Source organism: Podarcis pityusensis (assembly GCF_964106645.2).
Source record: "Podarcis pityusensis genome assembly, chromosome: 14".
In the NCBI taxonomy this organism is placed as follows: domain Eukaryota; kingdom Metazoa; phylum Chordata; class Lepidosauria; order Squamata; family Lacertidae; genus Podarcis; species Podarcis pityusensis.
In genome coordinates, this window is record NC_138039.1 from 18,721,001 (window position 1) to 18,734,380 (window position 13,380).

General features: G+C 49.0%; 1 protein-coding gene across 2 annotated transcripts in view; it reads right to left on the reverse strand.

The window, feature by feature from the left end:
- SBK1 (SH3 domain binding kinase 1) overlaps positions 1–13,380 on the reverse strand; it is a 77,898-nt gene that overhangs the window by 33,291 nt on the left and 31,227 nt on the right. Inside the window, exon 1 of one of the 2 annotated variants that reach the window (XM_080982028.1) lies at positions 10,147–10,300. The exons of the other annotated variant lie outside the window; for it this stretch is intronic. The gene's annotated coding sequence lies outside the window, so the exon portion shown is untranslated. Of the gene's footprint in view, positions 1–10,146; positions 10,301–13,380 lie in introns of those variants that run through there. 2 annotated transcript variants of the gene reach the window in all.

The window sequence follows — 13,380 nt, forward strand, 5'->3', positions numbered from 1 at the left end:
AGGCCCCATTAGCTAAAGTGGTTCCTCAGGTTAAGAACAGTTTCAGGTTAAGAACAGACCTCCAGAACGAATTAAGTTCTTAACCCGAGGTACCACTGTACTGCTAGGGTTGCTGACCTCACTTCCTACTCGCCTTCCTCCTCTTTCTCTATGCCTCCCTCACGAAATCACAGACATACTTGGAGCGCTCGTCTCTTGAGATGCAAGAGCAAGCATGGCTTATTGCATCTCCCCCTTAGCCATACAGATTTACAGATCTTTCCTATTAAATATGTATTTCCAATCATTAATATTAGCTTCCTTATTTTCCTAAACCCAGAGCCTCAGTGTGATTGTACCCAAGGTCAAGTCTGCTCCACCAACAGGGATTCTGTATTCAGTTCAGGCTGCATTCACACAGCAGTTCATACCGCAACGTTTCTCTAACTGTTGATTTCCACATTATACAGTGGTACCTCGGGTTAAGTACTTAATTCGTTCCGGAGGTCCGTTCTTAACCTGAAACTGTTCTTAACCTGAAGCACCACTTTAACTAATGGGGCCTCCCGCTGCCGCAGCGCTGCCAGAGTATGATTTCTGTTCTCATCCTGAAGCAAAGTTCTTAACCTGAAGCACTATTTCTGGATTAGCGGAGTCTGTAACCTGAAGTGTATGTAACCTGAGGTACCACTATATTCGAGATTTTACAAAACAAAAGCCACTTCTGGAAAGCTAATGGAATATAGTTCATGTTAATGCTCATTTCCATGTTATTTGATTCCACAATAAATCCCCTTATATCCCCCCGACCAGGAAAATCATGGGAACAAACTGACAAAATTTGGGGCAATATATCAGCGTACAGTTCTTTCCTGCTGTTTTCATGGGGGAACAGAAGAAGGAAGGCATGTGCAGAAAGTGTGTGTTGGTATTGGTGCAGAAAGCATCAGTGTTGTCCAATGACATTCATTGTTGTGTCACACCATGCCCACTGGTGTGAATGAAGTTTGGCACAACATGCCACTATATCGGTCAAAAGGCCGCTGCAGTGTGAAATGGGGCAGAAGCAGAAGCATTATAACCAGCAAAACTAAGGCAACCCCCCCCCCATCCGAATGCAGGCTCAGCTTCTGCAGTGAATTTTGCTCTTTCCTTCTCATATCACCCTGAGCTCTTGGTACAGGCTAGGTTCCAGATTGAAACAAATGTATATCCCCATCTTCACCATGACTCCATAGCTGAGTTCACTTTGGTCAGAACTGAGCTGAAAGAAGCAATGACAGGTAATGGCAGAAATCAGAGCCCTGAAGTCCCAAGAGCCCTGGAGGGCACTTAACTTTTCTAATGGAGACTGCAAAGCCAAAGCACAGCTGCTGCTTTTGCCCACGAAATGATACTACTGTACCTTATAGGTGTGTGCATGACCACCCTTGCTCAGAACTCTTGCACAACAGCTGACATTGAGGGAAAGGAGACAAAGGACTCCTAGAATTTGCATCGGTTTCCCTTCGAGAAAATGCAACTTTGGGCTGTATTTGCCCGGTTCTGTGATCTGTGTTGCAACTTAGTGCGCTGCTCTTTTGTGCTTCTGGATTTTATGCTGGGTTGGGTTTTGTTTTAAGATTTATCGTTTTAAGATTTATTGCATCCTTCTTAGAACCTGATTTTGCACAACACCTAGAGAACTTGTTTTATGATGTGTCAGACATCATACATCATACATTCTAACAGTCCTGAAAGGGTACCAGGAGCTGCCTGGACTAGAGCAAAGGGCTCCCAGCTGTGTGCAAGGCTGCCCACAAAGTGAGACACTTTGGGGTTGGGGCATCTTCAAGGAAATGGGTATCCAAGGCACTGAAGTGACTCTGCCTCCCCAGGCTGGCTATCTCACCGACAAGAAGGGCTATATAAAGACTTCCTGTCCAGAATGGGACCTTTTTTTATTCTAACTCCTTTGCTTGGCTTCAGCCTACAGCTGAACTCCCATCATCCTTGAGAATAGGCCATGCAGGCTGGTACTCCTGCAATTTGGAGTCCAGTAACACCTACAAGGTCACAGGTTCCCCAGGCTTGGCCAAGACGGATCTATGTTCTGATCCAAAATGTAAGACCTCTTTTTACATTCAATCCACTTAGTGTGCTTTACAAACACAATAAAGGTTTTGAAAAGCCAATACAATATTGTAAGTCGCTTTGAGTGGCTTTGTTAATAAAGCAACTATGTTTAATAAAGACTAAACTAATAATAACAATACACACTTATCGGGGGATAAATCCCCTTGAACTCAATGGCTTCTAGTAGGCGTGCATAAAATTGTGCGGCAAATTGCTTTTTGAATTCCTCGTTTCTCTACAATAGCATCATCCCAACGCAGATCACACATGTATTAAATTCTCCAAGTTTTCACACTCTTTGAAAACGGTACCTTTTATTTATTTATTTTAGTGTGGAAGATGCTGTTTCTCTGGCAGAAAGCATGGATGCTCTAATTTCCTGTGACCAAACACACCCAAGAGTGATTGGCAACAGCTAATGCCTATCTTTAAGAGACCAGCTGATAACCGGAAGCCAGGCTTCCAACCAGATCTTTCAAATTAAATAGTCACATTTCTAGGGAATAGAATTTGAGTTAAAAATAGCTGCTTCCTGGTTTACAAACCACATCAACAACAGTCACACATTTTGCATTGTGAGTGGTTGTGTGTGTGTTTAATGAAACTGGGCTAGGTACAGAAGAGTGGTCACTACTTCTGCAGACATTCATACACCAATGGTGCCAGGGTGGGGGAACCTCAGGTCTGCAAGTCAAATGCGGCCCCCAGTCTCTCTATCTGGCCCTTGGGATTCTCCCCAGGCTACACCCTTCACTGGCCCTGCTTCACAGCCTCCTTGGGAGATTTTTCCTGGCTGAAGGGTGTATTAACATGCCTCTAGTTTGCTTGGATAGAGGATAGGGGTGGGTTTAAACACCAGCCTACTATATACAGCTAAAATTCACATTCGTTGCTCCACCCACTTTTGCCTCTGGTCCTGCCCTCCCCTGGCATGTGGCCCCTGGAAGTTTGCCCAGAAGGGAATGTGGCCCTCTGGCTGATAAAGGTCCCCCACCCCTGACTGACATGGCTGGTTTAGCCAAGTGGGTAAGAGCATTATCTAAGAACCTGGAACCCCCTGGATCAAATTTCAACTCAGCTATGAACACCCATCATCCCTTGACCATTAGCAATGCTGGCTAGGGTTGATGGGATTTGGAGTCCAGCAATATCTGGACTATCTCTGGTCTATCAGCACAAGAGGTAATAATTCTGCTGAAGTTACCCAGGTCTGAGTCCATGGGAGACCACCATCGAACCAGGACCTTGAGTTCTGCCTTGAATGAAAGGCGGACAATAAATTAAACAAATATAACATGTAAATTGGAGGTTGTGGTAGACTACCTTGAAAGAGCATTGTAAAGGTTACCAAGATACGATAAGTGAAGCTTCTTTATGGATGCTATATATCTGAAGTACCAATGGTTCCACCCATCATTAATCCTGGCAAAGCAAATTAATTTACCCAGGTGTCTTCTGGGCATGTAAAAATTAAATTGGGCCTTGTGGATTAATTATGGATGACACTTCTAGTTGGAAGACTTCTGGGCCCCAGCATGTGAAGTTGCCACTAGATATGTCTGATCCTGGCTCATCCCTCCATGGCTGTAGTAGGGGGTGGTGAGGTGGGCCCCCGCCAGGGGCACAGATGGGGAGGGGGCGCAAAATCCACTTAAAATAAGTCTATAGTTAAAAATACTGTATTGATTATTGCCTCATAAGAAAAGGTTTTAAATAGAGGGTAAATTGAATGGGTGGAGGGAGAGGGGGTTGGAGGAGAGGCGAAAAGAAGAGCTAATTTGTCTGTGGCTAGGGGGCACAATGGGACACGGGTGGCGCAGTGGGTTAAACCACAGAGCCTAGGACTTGCTGATCAGAAGGTCGGAGGTTCAAATCCCCACGACGGGGCGAGCTCCCGTTGCTCGGTCCCTGCTCCTGCCAACCTAGCAGTTCAAAAGCACGTCAAAGTGCAAGTAGATAAATAGGTACCGCTCCAGAGGGAAGGTAAACAGCATTTCCATGCGCTGCTCTGGTTCACCAGAAACGACTTAGTCATGCTGGCCACATGACCCAGAAGCTGTACGCTGGCTCCCTCGGCCAATAAAGCGAGATGAGCGCTCCAACCCCAGAGTCGGCCACAACTGAACCTAATGTTCAGGGGTCCCTTTACCTTTTTTTAGGGGGCACAATCTGGATGGTTCTGCCAGGGGCGCAAGATCACCTAGCTACGGCTCTGCCCCCGTGCCATGAAGGAGCTGGGTCAGGCAGAGCAGCAAGGTAGACTCTGAGGCACCTAGATCTGGGCACCTGTTCAGTGAAATCTTTGGGGCCTGAGGCCTCTGTGTTGCCCTATATCCTCTTTCACTTCAGATGGGGCTGGTGCCAGCCTTTGGGGGTTCTGGTACCGTGCTGAAATCACCCCCCGGGTGGGGGTAGAGATCCCCCTTGACTACAGAACTATGAAAACAATAAAACTCCAATTCAAAAGCAGCAGCACTGCTAAAAAGAATCAGGAGGGTGGGTGGGCAGTGGGGTGGCAAACGGCAGGGTGACCCTAATGCCCACCCTGGGTAACTGCTGGTGTTGGGCCTAACTTCAAAGCCATGTTGGGTATCTGGCAATTGCAACTAAATACCCCAAATGGGTTGCCAAACCCCAGACACCTCCCCTGCCCGCTAACCCAGGGTGAAAAATCTCATCCTACCTAAGTTCCCCAACAACTTTGCTGTAGAGTATTATGATAAGGGATGAAGCCATTTGTGATGGATGTCAACAACTGCTCTTTATGCTATTGAGAAATTGCAGAATAACGTATGCAAAATAAGAGGGATCTCTTGTTGTGCTGAATTTAATTGATACCAGTTGAAGATTCCTCCCCCCCCCGCCCCTTTTAAAAAAGCCACGCAAGCAGGTCATTGTTGTGAAATGGGTGCTCCTGGAAAGACTGCAGGACATCCCAGAGTGCGCCTTGAGTTTGAATAGTGCAGTGGCCTATAACCCTTGGCTCTCGTTATGTTCTTTGCGGTCACCTAACCTCAGTCTACAAACGGGTGCAGCACAATGTCTCCACGACTTGCAGAGGAGCCAAAGAAAACTGGCACAAGCCGGCACTATGCCAACCTGTATATAATGTATAAAATGGGTGTATAAAATGGGTGTGGACAGAGGGAAGGTTTCCTTCCTCTCTCATAATACTGGAACCCACCGGGGTTATCCAAAGAAGCTGAAGATTTAGCACAGACAAAAAGATGGACTTCACCACGCAATGCACAATTAAAAGCATGCCTTTGCTCCCACTAGATGTAGACTAGTGATGACTACCAACTTGGATGGCTTTAAAAGAGGATCAGATAAAATTTATCCAGGATAATGGCTACTAGCCATGAAAACGATGTTCGCTTTCCACGATTAGAGGCAGCATCCCAGTTGCTGCAAATCACAAGAGAGGAGAGTGCTGTTGCAACCAGGTTCTGCTGGTCGGCTTCCCATTTAAGCTTCTGGTTGACCACTGTTGAGAAGATGATGGTGGACAAGGTGGGCCTTGGGCCAGATCCAGCCACCAGGGTCTTCTTAGGTCCATAACTTTGCCAGCATCAAAGTAGGAAGGGGTGAAGCAGAAGGTGCCAGGCTCAATCCCCACTATCTCCAGTTGCAAAGCTAGACAACTGGTGATGGGATAGAGCTCAGTCTGAGAATTTGGAGAGGCTGCCAGCCTGCATAGACAACACATGGCTGGATAGACAAAGTCTAAGAAAGAGAGCTTCTTTTAGTAAACAGCGAGGCTATAAAAACCCACTTCTCTTAACCAACATCAATATAATCAATGATGGAACTTGCAATAGGCCAAGACGTTATGCTATTTATATATATTTATTTTACTGATTGCATTTGTATTCCACCAAAGAGCTCAAGGTGGTGTACATGGTTGTTCCTCCACCCTTTACAACAATCCTGTGAGGTAAATTAAGCTGAGAGGCAGTGACTGACCTATTGTCACCTGGTGAGTTTCATGGCTGGGTGGGGATTTGAACTCTGGTCTCCCTCTTGCTAGCCCAACCCTCTGACGACAACAACAACAACAACAACACTGATCACAGAGGAAAAATAGATAAATGGTGCTTCTGACAATTGCTATTTTGGGGTGACATGTAATCACATTCCGGGAAATGTGGAACTCAAACCTATTTGGTGCTCTTGCAAGACAAACTGCCCTTCCCCATCCCTCGTGCACGCAACCGGTCTTTTTGTAATAAGGAAAGTGGTAGGGACATAAGCTGGAAATTGTGGGATAACACTTGCTTGATGCAACACTGTGTAACCTCCCTGCAAACAAATCAAAATAAAGACAAATAGCTGACATCACCCCAGAAACTTTATGCAAACCAATCAGGAGGAATGCTCAACCAAAAAGGTTGTCTGGAAGCAACCAAATGATACAACATACATACAACATAATATATATGGATCCCATCATTTCCGGGAATTCACCTCTCTCTTTGGAACCGGAAAGCAGTCGACAGCCAAAAAGTCGACAGCAGTCGACACAAAGAAAACAGTGGAAGAGAAGTCAAATCCAAGATACTGGCAGCTCCAAGAAATGGGAAGAAGAGCCCTGGAGCTTTGCTACTGTGTTAAAACAACACACAAAATCTTGCAGCACCTTGCAACCCCTGTCACATGACAGAGGCAGGAGAGCAAAGAACTCTGGGAGGTAGGCACAGTCCCCTTCATATTTTTTTTGGATTCGCCAAACATCATCAGACATTGAACATATCTGGAAAGAAAAACTCTACACAACTGCCTACCTACCTTCCAGCTGAGTTCAAATAACCAAAGGAAGAATTAACAATAATAATGCATCATGGAACTGAAGTAGAGAAGGAACTGCAGACCTCAGTACAGTGGTACCTCGGGTTACATACGCTTCAAGTTATATACACTTCAGGTTACACACTCCACTAAGCCAGAAATAGTGCTTCAGGTTAAGAACTTTGCTTCAGGATGAGAACAGAAATTGGGCTCCGGCGGCACGGCGGCAGCAGGAGGCCCCATTAGCTAAAGTGGTGCTTCAGGTTAAGAACAGTTTCAGGTTAAGTACGGACCCCCGGAACGAATTAAGTACTTAACCTGAGGTACCACTGTACTAGGGACGGGCCCCAATTGTGTCCTCAGAACCTATCAAATTTACGCTTCAGGTAAAACCAATTTGATATGGTTACTGAGGACCTGAATGGGTTTGGTTATGACCCTCATCCCGTGATGGAGGCAGATTTTATTACAGCAGAACATTTTGGGCAGTGCAGTCCACATTGTGAGAGGCAACTGGATGGTGGATTCTAGTCTGCGGAAGCTTGTGCCATATTGTCCTTAAGGTACCACAAGGTACTCTCTAGGTTTTGCTCCCTCAAAGGAACAGAGCTACCCTTTTCAACTGTATTATTATTATCATCTATTTGCAAAAATTTCTATACCGCCAATGTTTTTAAAAATGAATCACGGTGGTGAACTGCAGAAGATCAACAATAAAATGGCACCAATAAAAGAAATGCAAAATGCACCACAAGTTCATACAAAGCTGGATCACTCCTCGAGGAAAGCCTGGGTGAACAGATGCGTTTCAAGCAGGCACCTAAATGCCAATACTTTAGTGCCTGCCTGCTGTCAATCAGGAGCACATTCCAAAGGGCAGGGGCCACCACACTAAGGGCCCTGGTCTTAGTGGACATAAGACGAACAAACAGCACTGCTAAGAGTGTCTCTCCACTGCCAGGAACTGAGAAAGAGATAGCTCTGTCTGACACCATGCTGTGTTCCAAGCCGTCAGGAATGGGTTGAAAATATGGGCAGTGGGTCTGGGGGGTCCCCAGATCTTACCCCTCCACCAGATCCAAGCTAAACCTGTCCATGCAGACAAGAACCAGAAGAAAAACTGCAGGGCAGGATTGCATCTTATCAGCCTGGTCATCACCAGCAGCACTGGAGCTGCCGCTGCCCTTTCGGTCATTGGCAAATGAATCTTTCGAATAAAGCAACATGTTGGGCTTTGCCCCCCAAAACTTTCTACCTTGAGAGATCCACAGTCTTTTCTCCCAGACCCATCTGCGAAGGAATGTTGTTGTGTTGCAGAAGATTCTGGAGCATGTTTGAGGATGCACACCAAGTTCATGGAGGGCAAGCTTCAGCAAGCAGGGACCCTACAGAGGTTTTGGACTACAACTCCCATCAAGCCCCAGCCAGTGCATGTTGGGAGTTGTAGTTCAAAATATCTGGAGGGCACCCGGTTGCTGGAGGTCAATGTAGGGTTCTGGGCAGGCCTCCCTGCCCTCATCATTTCCCCACTGAAAACCCAGGACACATACAATGGCTGTCTGTGTATTACAGAAGGCTGAGCATGATGGACAGACTACCTTCCAGAGCTATTTCCCAGGAAAGGGTTAGAAAGCCATTGCAATAAAGCACTGGTTTGGGGGGGGGGGGAGTGCAGCCCAGCAGAATAGAGCATCTTCTTCCCCTGCAATGGTCCCAGGTTCAGTCCTCAGCACCTCCAGGTAGGTAGGGAGGTGAGTCCCTTGTCTGCAATTCTGGACATACTGAGCCAAGTAGACCAGTGGTCTGACTCTGTGTATGGCACCTTCCTATGAACAAACAAACACTCCACAGTAAAGGCAGGGAGTAACCAAGGGGAATATTTTACGTCTTAAGTTAGTACCACCTCTCCTTCCAGGCCCTTCTGCATATTCAGAAAGGGAGAGAGATCTGGTGAAAAGGATGCTACAGAACCATAGTCTCTCTTTCTCTCTCACACACAGTACATCCATCCTACAACACACTGGCCACTCCCTGTCTGCTTCAGCAACGACCCCAAACAGGTGGGATTGGAATGGGCAGAACACAGCAGGGAGGCCTTCTCAAGAGCCCATTGAGAAAAAGGAAGCCTCGGTTCCCTCCCCACCACCCACATTGCCTTGCCATCTCTCTCTCTTCCCTCCCCCCCTACGGGGTGGGGGGAGAGAGAGGAAGAAGGTGCACGCCAGACAAAGCCATGTGCATGAATGCAGGGAGTGTGCTGGTGCGCGCGCGCGGGGAAATGCTGGTTACGGGGCTTACCTTCTGCAGATCCCCGAGTTGGGGTGTGTGTGTGTGTGAGAGAGAGAGAGAGAGCGCAAATGAGAACTGGGTTGTCGTTGTTGTCCTGCACTACAGACGCTCAATATAGTGTGTAGAGGCGGGAGGGAAGGGGGTGTTTTCCAAGCAACGCAGACTATATAAGCTGAGCCCCTCCTTAACACAGCCCCAGCCCCATATTCAGATAGGGGTGTGTGTGTGCTTTCCCCGGAGACATGCAATCTCTCCCCATACATGCACACGCACACACTTTTGCACTTAAATAGCCAGTGTGCGGTTGTGTTCACAAAGTACATGCTGACCTTGCGCTAGAAGAATCGCCACCTCCCCACACCCGCACCTTGCCCGCCTGCTCTCGCCATCCCCGCCTGGGTTGCAGCGGGGATGATCCTGGCATCGCCTTTCCTGCCGCTGCAGGTGGAAAGTAGCAATGGGAGGAGGGGCGGCGCACGGGGTGTCGGGGGGGGGGGCTTCATTGTTCTCGGCGGCGCTTTGTGTTAAAGGCGCCCAAGCGAAACCTCGCCTGGCTGGCGCGCTCCCCTCCCCTCCCCTCCCCACCGCGCCCCTCCCCCCTCCAGCACCCGAGTCACCTCTCCCAACCCGAGGGGGGAGGGGGAGGTAGACCGAGAGACGTCTTCCTCCTCGCGCACGCTCCTAACCCCCCACCCCAATCGCACGCGCCCCCTCCCCAAACTGCTCCCCTCCCCTTGCATCTGTGCAAGAGGGAGACCCACCCCATTCCAGTTCTCCCCCAACAACAAACCCCCTTTCCATCTCACCTGTCTCGATCCCCGCCCCACATGCAACCCCCCCCCCAACCAAGACCCCTCCACAGTCGCTTGCAAGCGTGGGGGGAAGGGTCCAGAGCTCCGACCCCCCCCAATACATCACATTCCCGCGATGCCCCAATCCTGCTTCTTTCCCGCAAGAATCCAGAGCCGGACCCACCTGCCTGGGCGCGGGCTCTTGCCCTCATGTCCTCGCAGACGCGGCGGCTGTGTCGCGGGCTGCCGCTCGCTCGCTCGCTCCTCCCTCCGGATCGTGCCGGGCCCAGGGAGAGCGGCGCGCTCAAGGCAGGCGCCCGAGGGGGCTCGCCGCCCGCCGCGGCCGCCTTACTGCTGCGCCGCAGCCCCTTGCTGCTGCTGCTGGCCACCGGCGGCGGCTGCTGCTGCTGCTGCTGCTGGGGCGAGACGGGAGCGGCTCTGCAGCACGGGCGGCGAGCACCGGCGGAGACGGCGGCGGCGGCTGCAGCAGCGACAGCCCGCTGCCTTCAGCTGCAGCCCCATGGTCGCCAGCGCCGCTTGCAGCCGGCGGAGCAGGCAGGCATCGTGGCGAGGAAGAAGCAGCGCTTTCCACCCAGCCCAGCCGCGCGCTCCTTCCCCGCCTGGATGGATGGATGGACGCGAGCCCGCCCTGTGGCTGCTCCCTTTTGTTCTGCGCCTCTCTGTAATGAATGTCTGTGTGTGGATCTTCTCCTCGCCTGCCTGGAGAGCGGGCAGGGTCTCCCCGGCGCTTCCGCGCTTCGCTCTGGGTGTGCAGCCTGCCTGCCTGCTTGCTCTGCCTGCTTTGGCGAAGCCGCCGCGGCTCCGCCGGGTCCTAAAGCGCCTCGGGTTCCGCCGCTCTTCCTTTCACCCATTTCTGTCTTGTTTTCTAGGTCAAGCCCGAGCTGCTGCGACCGCTTTGAGCGGCTGCCAAAAGGTTCAAAGGAAGAAGCGTCGGGGTTTAAGGATCAGGGTTAATCTGGTTGCTTTGAGATATATATATATATATATATATGACTGGATGCTGTTGTTGGTTAAGTCTTTCTGTCTCTCCGCTTCTAGGGGGCGGGTGTTCCTGACGCCACGCAAGGGATTTCTTCTACACGTTTGCGTCTCACTTGTGAATGCGGCGGACGCGCGGGGGGGGGGGGTGAAGAAAAAAGCCTCTTAAAAATACCGGACATGCTGCTTTGACATTTGGGGAACTGAAGTGGATTGTGGGTGCAGGAAATTGGGGTGCGGGTGAAATGGGTCGTGACACTTCTCCTAGAGGATCTTCTGGAATTTGTGCAGTGCAGTGGCGTAGCGTGGAGGGTGCAGGGGGGGCCAGCCGCACCGGGCGCAACATCTGGGGGGGGGGGGCGCGCGCTCGCACTCGCAGCTCTCTGCCCCCTGCTAAAATCCACGGGTTAGGGGGCGCAAATTACTTGCCTTGCCCTGGGTGCTGGCAACCCACGCTAAGCCACTGGTGGAGTGGGGGAGGTTTCAGACATATCAGCACAGACGCAAACTGCCCTCTGCTGGATTTGGGGAAATGTGCCTGGGAAAGGGTCGTCCAAAGTTGCGAGTCCTCATGGCTAAAGAGAAAACCTAGGGACCAACCCAGCTGGACTTTCTTTATACTGTATCTGAATTCCAGCAGCTGTTAAAGGCTAGTCAATGCCAGCAACACCCCCCTTCATTTTGACAATCCTACTTCGTCATTGACCTGTGTGTGTTTGTGTTGAATTGATGTTTATTTTTCTTGGCTGCAATTGGGAAGGGGGGTGGGCAGACCTTGGTTCTGTTGATATGGAAAATATTATCCTTAAGCGTTGCCGCATCAACTCTCTTGCCTCTTCCATATACAGTGGTACCTCGGGTTAAGTACTTAATTCGTTCCGGAGGTCTGTACTTAACCTGAAACTATTCTTAACCTGAAGCACCACTTTAGCTAATGGGGCCTCCCGCTGCTGCCGTGCCGCCAGAGCACAATTTCTGTTCTCATCCTGAAGCAAAGTTCTTAACCTGAAGCACTATTTCTGGGTTAGCGGAGTGTGTAACCTGAAGCGTATGTAACCTGAGGTACCACTGTACTCTCTTTCCCTCCTCCCCCTTCTTTTGTACACTTTGTTAAATGATGCATCCAGTCATTCCCGCCTTCTGATTCTTCTCTTTTTGGACCACAGACGCCCCTGTGCTTGAAAACAGGACCTGAGCCCAAAAGCAGCCTCCCCAGTTGTGATTCCCAGCAACTTGGCATTCAGAGGCACTGTTGCTCCCACGGTGGAGGTAGAAGTAGCCATGGACAACCTTTCCCTGCATGAATTTGGATAATCCTCTTTTAAAGCCAGCCAACAGTAGTGCTATATCTGCAGGGCTTAGCTGTCATGGCCAATAGCCTCTGATGCTAACATCACCTGAAAGGTGAGCTCCCGGAAAACTCGTTCAAGGATATTGCCGATCTGGAGAAGGTGAAGAAAAGGGCAACCCAGATGACCGGGGGGCTGGAGCGACTCCCCTACGAACACAGGTTAGAATATTTAAATCCAAATGTTGGAAGAGTCAGGGCAGACAAAAGGAAGGACTTCTTCATATAGTAAAACGAAGGAATTTGCTACCCTAAGGCTACACATGAACCAGCCTGGACCCAGCATTCATCATCTGTATATAATTTTATTAAGTTTTCTCTTTAAAATACTCATTTTATATCCTTAAGATATCAGTGACTTCCCTCCTTCTCTTTCTATGGTTCATTTTAACATATCATAAATCCCTGCATATTTTACAAAAACTATACCGTTCGGTATTCCATTATTGCACCCATCAAAACTTGTTTACACTGTTGAATTTATCTTAACGCTGCCAGTGTTTTCAGCTGTACACAATTATTTCCCAAATATTCAATAAATGTTTTTCAATCTTCTTTAAACATGTGGTCTTCTTGTTCTTATTCTATACGTTAAGTCTGTGAGTTGTGCATAGGCACAACCAGCATTCATCATCTGAGGTCCTTCTCCTTGCGCCATCTCCAAGAGAGGTGTGAAAGTTGGCAGCATGAGAACGGGCCTTCTCAGTGGTGGCTCCCCATTTATGGAATGGTCTCTCCAGGGAGGCACTCCTGGCACCATCACTGCCTACTTTTAGGTGACAGGCAGGCTCTCGGCCCTTAAGCTTTGAGATATTTAGATATTGTGCCCTCCTTCAGTGGGTGGGATTCGTTACACTGCTTTTTAAGTATGGCAGTTTTTTAAGTTTCTATTTTAGTTGTATACTGGTTTAATTTTTCTATTATATTTTGAGTCACTTTGAGTTCACTTATTGTAAAAAAAAAAGTGTCTAATAAGTGCAATAAATAAAAAAAGATGTGATGATGGTATTTGGAGGAAGGACCGTGGCTTAGTGGGTAGAGCACTCAACTTTGCATGCAGAGGCTCCCCAG